Genomic DNA, 6,457 nt, shown 5'->3' with positions numbered 1-6,457 from the left:
GAGCTCAACCCCCAGGCCCAGCACCGGCTCTCTAAGTTACTCTATCGCCTGGCATTTTCATCGAGACGAGACCATAGCTAATTAATTACCGTACGCGCACGGAACGACAGATTTTCCCCGACAGAAATCAGTTAGCCTCGTGCGCGTGCTAACGCTACGTCATTTTAGCTAACTTAGCTTTTTCCTCTCACAAGAAATGTGTAGTTATATACCGTGTTATCCGAACGTGTAGCCTATACTTACGCTAAGCAAACTGTGTACATTCATCAACACTGATGTGCAAAAGGAACATTAACGCACCCTTGAAAAAATATAAAACAGCCGCCATGCTAACCTTAACATGGGACTTAGCCTACCTTGTTAGAGCTATAACGTTAGACAGGACATTCGACACATATAACATTTAAATACTACTGCTTACAAAGTATTATTAAATGGGCATGACGCCTTTTATTTACTTACAGAAAGATACTCCGTGGAGTCTGGAGGTGAAAAGTCCTCTGCCGACCCGCTCGAGCCTCGAGTCTGACTCCGAGTCGTCCCGCTCTTTAGACAAACACGTCACAGGTCCGTTGGAATTCTGGGAGTAACACTGTTTAAGTGTTGATTTAAAAATGAACACTTAACAGTGTTGTTTGGATTTAACTCCCTGGATTAACACCAACTCTTTTGAGGAATTAACTCTCAAATAGTTGAATTAAACTAAGCAAGTGTTGAATTAACACTGTATTTTTAACATACAACGTTGCAACCTGATCTCACAGAAATGCGTGAAAGAAGCACGACCTCTTAATAACGCATTGCGTGCTCCTGGCACGCAATTGTGTAAGAATTCCGTGTGATCACCACGCAAACAGTCTTCACTGAAAGTCAATTAGGATCCGTTCCGTGGCGGACACACGCATTGTCAGCTTCAAAGACGTCACGCTGTGGGTGTTGTTTCATAGATCCCGGAAGTGCAAATGTAGATTAATCGATATTCTGAAGAAAGATCTGATTATAAGCCATAACGTTGTAACCATCCAAGGCAGACTGTGTAACGATAGTATGTGCCTCTGTCGAGTCCAAAATCCCCGTGTAATATCAACTTTATTTTAAGAAAACACGTTTTATTTCCAATGTCATATCACGGAGAAGCACTACATTACCCATAATCCTCATGTCTATCACCGACGTGTCTGATTGGTCGAGCTTAAACATTATTTTCTTAGTAACTAAAAAATAAAACAAATTGAGCTCATATTATTTTCTTATTAACTAAAAGGTCTTGAACATCTTTTTAATTAAATGAGTGAAATTTTATATTTTATCTGAAAAACACCGGCGTTGCCCGTTGCCTTGTGGGTAACGTGGGTGTGTCCTCCATATTCACCGCGGCTGCGTTTCAGTAGGCTCGTTCGGGATGGGCTTGACTTGACTTGACTTATCACGCCGACGAGAGCTGCAGGTGTCTGAGGGGGCGGGCTCTAAAAGAGACGGCAGGCAAACGCCGTCAAGTCGGACAACAAAGTCAACGTGACTATAGTGCTCAAGCGATAGAACACAGCAGCAAACCAAAGAGGATATGTTTTATATATATATAAAACATATATATTACACACACACACACACACACACACACACACACACACACACACACACACACACACACACACACACATACTATGGAGGACTAAATGTGACACAATTAAATAAATAAATACACCATTAAATAATTACTTAAATGTGTCATTAATTCATTCAAATTGGAATTAAATACATAAATGTGTAATTAAATGTGTCATTAATTCATTCAAATACCGATTCATTTAATGTAAAATACATATATAATTATTTCACTATTTACATTTACATTTCATGGTCCTGCCTTGCAGTGCTTCTTGAATTGTCAAACTGTCAAACTCACTCATCAAACTCAGTGGGTGGGGCTAACGAAAATCTAGTCTGATCCATTGCTTTTGTCTGAAGTAGAGTACCTGGATAGAAACGATGGAGGATCTCCATGAACTTTCCAGGGAGTTGGTGAGAGACATTTTAAACTTAGCAGAGGATGTAGAAGCAGGACCTGCTGACCCAGAGCATGTAGCTAGTAAAGCAGAGGAACTTATTGAAGTTCTTGGAGTAATTTCCGCACTTTCCGACGAAGATATCGACCACAGAGTGATTGCAAATCTCGAAGAAGTAGTCCACCGCTTCTCTGGTACCAGGGCGCATCAGGCCCAACACACACAGGGACCGGGGCGTTTGGCGTTTGACATACCGAGTGCAGTTCTGGAGCATCAAGTTCTTTGTGGAGTACCCGCTGGTCAAATTGCAGAGATGTTCGGAGTGTCAAAGAGGACCATCAGGAGGCGCATGCAACAATACGGTTTGAGGTATTTACACTAAATTCATGAGTTTTCAGTTTATGAATTGCCGTTCTCATACACTTATATATATATTACGTTTAAGGTAACATTACTTGATGTTTTTTTTTTTTTTGTGCAGAAAGACAGATCTCTATTCAGCTGTGAATGATGAGGAGTTAGACCGTATTGTAAGTGAAATTCACAGAAGACATCCAAACACAGGCTACAAGCTAATGCGTGGTCATCTGAATGCAAGAGGTGTGCGTGTTCCAAGTGAGTATAATAATATGGGCATTATTTAAATGTATTTTTAATGCAGAGCTCTGCCCCATTGAAAGGTGAAGGAAGCCCGCTTGTGGAAAGACGTCGCCTCTGAGATGTAGAACGTGTATTATAAAAGAGAAACACACATTTCAGGACCGCCATCAGAACAGCCATGTCTTGTGATTTGTAGCCTCCTATTTAATAGAGTAGGAACAATATCTGACAGTAATATTCTCAGCTGTCCGGATGTGCCCCCACCCCTACCCCTGCTGTAAAGGGTATATAATATAATCATAGAAAAGGATATAATCATAGGAGGCTAAAAATCGCAGGTCATGTCTGTTCCAGCATGTGGGATCTTTTATATATTAATAGGGACAATATCTGACAGTACAGTACATTTTTGACACACATTATGTGTTTGATTATGACACCACTATTTCCTCAAAATAAGTAGCCAGTGAGTGTGTGGTTATTCATTTTATTTTCCTCCCCTCAGTCTCAAGACTGCAAGAGTCTTTACGCAGAGTCGACGCAGAGGGAGTCTACATGAGGCGTCTAAGGCTGCGTGTATTAAGACGACGGCAGTATTCTGTTCCTGGCCCAAACTCTTTGTGGCATATAGATGGCCACCATAAGCTCATCAGGTCAGTGATACTAGCAGATAAACAGTGCATCTTTCTAGATGTTTCATTAGAATTGTTTTACAATAAAGTTGTTATTTTTCATGTGTTCACAACAGGTGGAGATTTGTTGTCCATGGTGGGGTGGATGGATTCAGTCGTTTAGTGGTCTACCTGACTGTGGCTGGCAATAATAGAGCTCATACGGTCTTACAGAGCTTTATCGCTGCTGTTGAGCAGTATGGGCTGCCAACAAGGGTACGGTCTGATAAAGGGGGGGAGAATGCAGATGTAGCAGAATTCATGATCAGAAGCAGAGGTACCGACAGGAATTCACACATCACAGGCAGAAGTGTCCACAATCAGCGGTAAATAAATGAACACTGAATCCAGACAACGAAGTCCATCTTTTCGCCCTGCATCGGATCTTCCTTCCACTGATTCAGCAAAGCCTCGACTCTTTCCGAGATGCTTGGAACTTTCATGGTCTTAGAACTGAAAGGAATCAGTCACCACAGCAACTCTGGAGAAGATACAGAGAGCAAGGCCCTGAGGAGGATCCTACTGAGGTTAAAGAACGATCAACTTTTAAAAACTGTTTCCCCAAAGGAATTATGGAAGAAAATATTGTACTAAATGTGGTACTTATAATGAAACATAGGTTATAGTCTCTTCAAAGTCTCCCGAGCTTTCAAAGATCAACCTCATGTGCATACTATGCACAACTGTATTATTTTACAAAACTGAATTGAATAGGCAACATTTAATTTCTCACCGACTTGGTGACTAAAAATAACAATCTTGTGTAATGACATGTCAAACTAGTTTTAAGTACAAGATTGATCATGCTTGTTCTCCATTCAGGTTCCTGAAGAGTATGGGATCGACTGGAACGGACCTCATAGTCTTCATGGAGGCACTTTGTCAGTGCCCGAGGTTCAGCTGGCCCGTGAGCTCTCAGATGAAGAGGTTGCCATTTTGCCAGCTCCAGGAGTTTCTGTAACTGATGCACTTAGATTATACGTAGAGACTGTGGAAGTTTTATCAGGAATCATAGCAGACTGATGTCCAACCCATGCTTTTATTTGGCGTGTTAGAACAAGCAAGGATAAACTGAAAAAGTTTGCCTTCCTTAGAAAAAAAGGGAAAAAAATAAGTTTTACTTTGAAGCTCTACCATAATGACCGTCTGTCATGTACAGCTCCACTACTTTCTGAACTTCAACACTCTCCTTTACTTCCTGTCTCATTATTGTCCACAGAATGAATAACATGAATGCTGTACTATTAGCACTGAAGGTGCAGAACTGTTTGGTTTCAGTAAATGGAAAAATATGTACAATAAAACAATGGTCAACTACTGCAGTGTTAATGTTTTCAAAGAACTGAACTTGTGTCAACTCATCTGAACAGTGTATGCAAAGACATCTGTCTTAAAAAAACTTAAACAAGTCCAAATCCAGTACTTCTTATGGCAGAGACAAGTGCTTTCTCAAAGTCCATGTAGGTCTTGAAATGAGCTGGCAGCTTTAGTGTTTCGAAGCATGTGGAGGACGTAGGAAGGGTTCCCCCAGAAATCTCCACTCTCAGTTCAGGAGGAAGCATCTCCCAGCCAACCCAGAATGTCAGCAGCTGGGCCAGGGTACCTGATGAAGCTAAAAGTCATAAAATGGATTCAAGACATTTAGTTCAACTTTAATTGATCATATCTATCCATGACACATAGAAGCATTTGTTAAGAGAGCAATACATAAACCAAATAAGGTGTTTATACCCGTTTCAATGAACATCCTTAGAAAGCCAGTGGTGCAGCATATGGTGTCTAAATCAAAGTCTTCATCACTGTCCTCAACTGGCCATGTGATTTTTTCCAGGAGCATCTTAAAGAACACAAAAAATGTAATTATTTTAAAAAGAGAACTTATTTTGATGAAGGAATATGCAGATCACATTCTTGGTAAATGGAAAAATAACCAGCTCAGTCATTGAAAATACATGTAAATTCATCAAGTTAAGTCACAAATATAACTAAATTACTGACTTACCTGGGATGTGAACTGCATTTCAGCCATTTTGGGGAAAAGAAGTGGGACAACATCTGGCCTAGATGTCAGCAGGGGCCATACCATCACATCTTTCAGTCCCTTTCTCAACTGTTTAATTTGGCGCATGGTCCTCCCAACGACCTAAGAGACAGACCCGACCCATATTACAGCCAAATCCTCAACCCAAATTTGACAAAAGTTTGCACAGTAGGGAAAATGTTCATAAAAGCACAATAAAGTGCTTTATAAAATCCATTAAAACTCTAGTACTTAAACTTAAACTCTAGTGTTAACATAACAAGCCAGGGTTCATAACACTTTCTATAATTTCAACAACTACAGCAATGAGTTCTGTCACTTAACCAGCAGGAACTCACTGCATGGAGTAGAAGTTTGTTATGTAGCCATCTCCGATTTGTTTTGGTGACTGCCGGAAGATCCCAAGACATGGAAAGATCTGAAACTGTGTCCTTCTGTTGCGGTGTAAGTTCTTCATGTTCGAGCTAGAAGTTATTACAAGTTATTATATTTGCCCAAACAATAATTTTTGCAAGGCAAAGTTTCTTTTATGTTACATACCAGTTTTATGATGCTCCTGATGTGCAGATCAGGACAGTCTTCTGTAACAACAGTTGCCATTTCAGGGTCCCCATTGAACAGTACATGAATTACAGCAGGACTTAATCCTGTGACATGGGGACCGTCATGCAGAAATGTGTGGGCCAACATCCTTCCTGCAACCCGGAAGAGGTTGCTTTCAATAAGTGCCTCTGATGCTGCTGGAACAAGATGGTCAGGTTCACCCTCAAATAGCAGTGTTCGGCCCATTCCTCCTGTAATGTACCAAGAGAGCAGGGGATAAAGTCACAACAATTAACCTCTTAAATAAATTTAAAAAATGACATCATATTAACCTTCAAAATAGTAAGAGATTTACCAAGATCTAGACTGAATCCAAACTGGAGTTTGGATATGATTGTTGTCATAAAGTACCGCATCACTCCCTCTCCGATAGCAACATCACCTGAAATAAAATACTGATAATAACACAGTGGAAAAACAGTGGCAGACTAATAAAGGTAACTGGATTAGGTAACATTTAACAAGCAAGGGAAAAAATAGTCAATATTCTATTGGCTGTAATTCTAGAATAGCATCCTTAATATTGATTCTTCCAG

At 40.3% G+C, this 6,457-nt stretch overlaps 1 long non-coding RNA gene across 2 annotated transcripts; it reads right to left on the bottom strand.

Moving 5' to 3' along the window:
* Positions 1–5,008: 5,008 nt before the first annotated feature.
* Positions 5,009–6,069, bottom strand: LOC311011667. Of its 2 annotated transcripts, XR_014596925.1 has the most exons (4): positions 5,859–6,069; positions 5,657–5,752; positions 5,280–5,420; positions 5,009–5,114 (listed from the first exon to the last, which is right to left on the bottom strand). It is a non-coding gene; the product is annotated as an uncharacterized lncRNA (long non-coding RNA). The 2 variants fall into 2 exon arrangements; XR_014596926.1 differs by lacking the exon at positions 5,280–5,420.
* Positions 6,070–6,457: the final 388 nt, after the last annotated feature.

Source organism: Eutrigla gurnardus (assembly GCF_963514095.1).
Source record: "Eutrigla gurnardus genome assembly, chromosome: 3".
Taxonomy (NCBI): Eukaryota; Metazoa; Chordata; class Actinopteri; order Perciformes; family Triglidae; genus Eutrigla; species Eutrigla gurnardus.
This window is presented reverse-complemented; position numbering and strand designations above follow the sequence as displayed.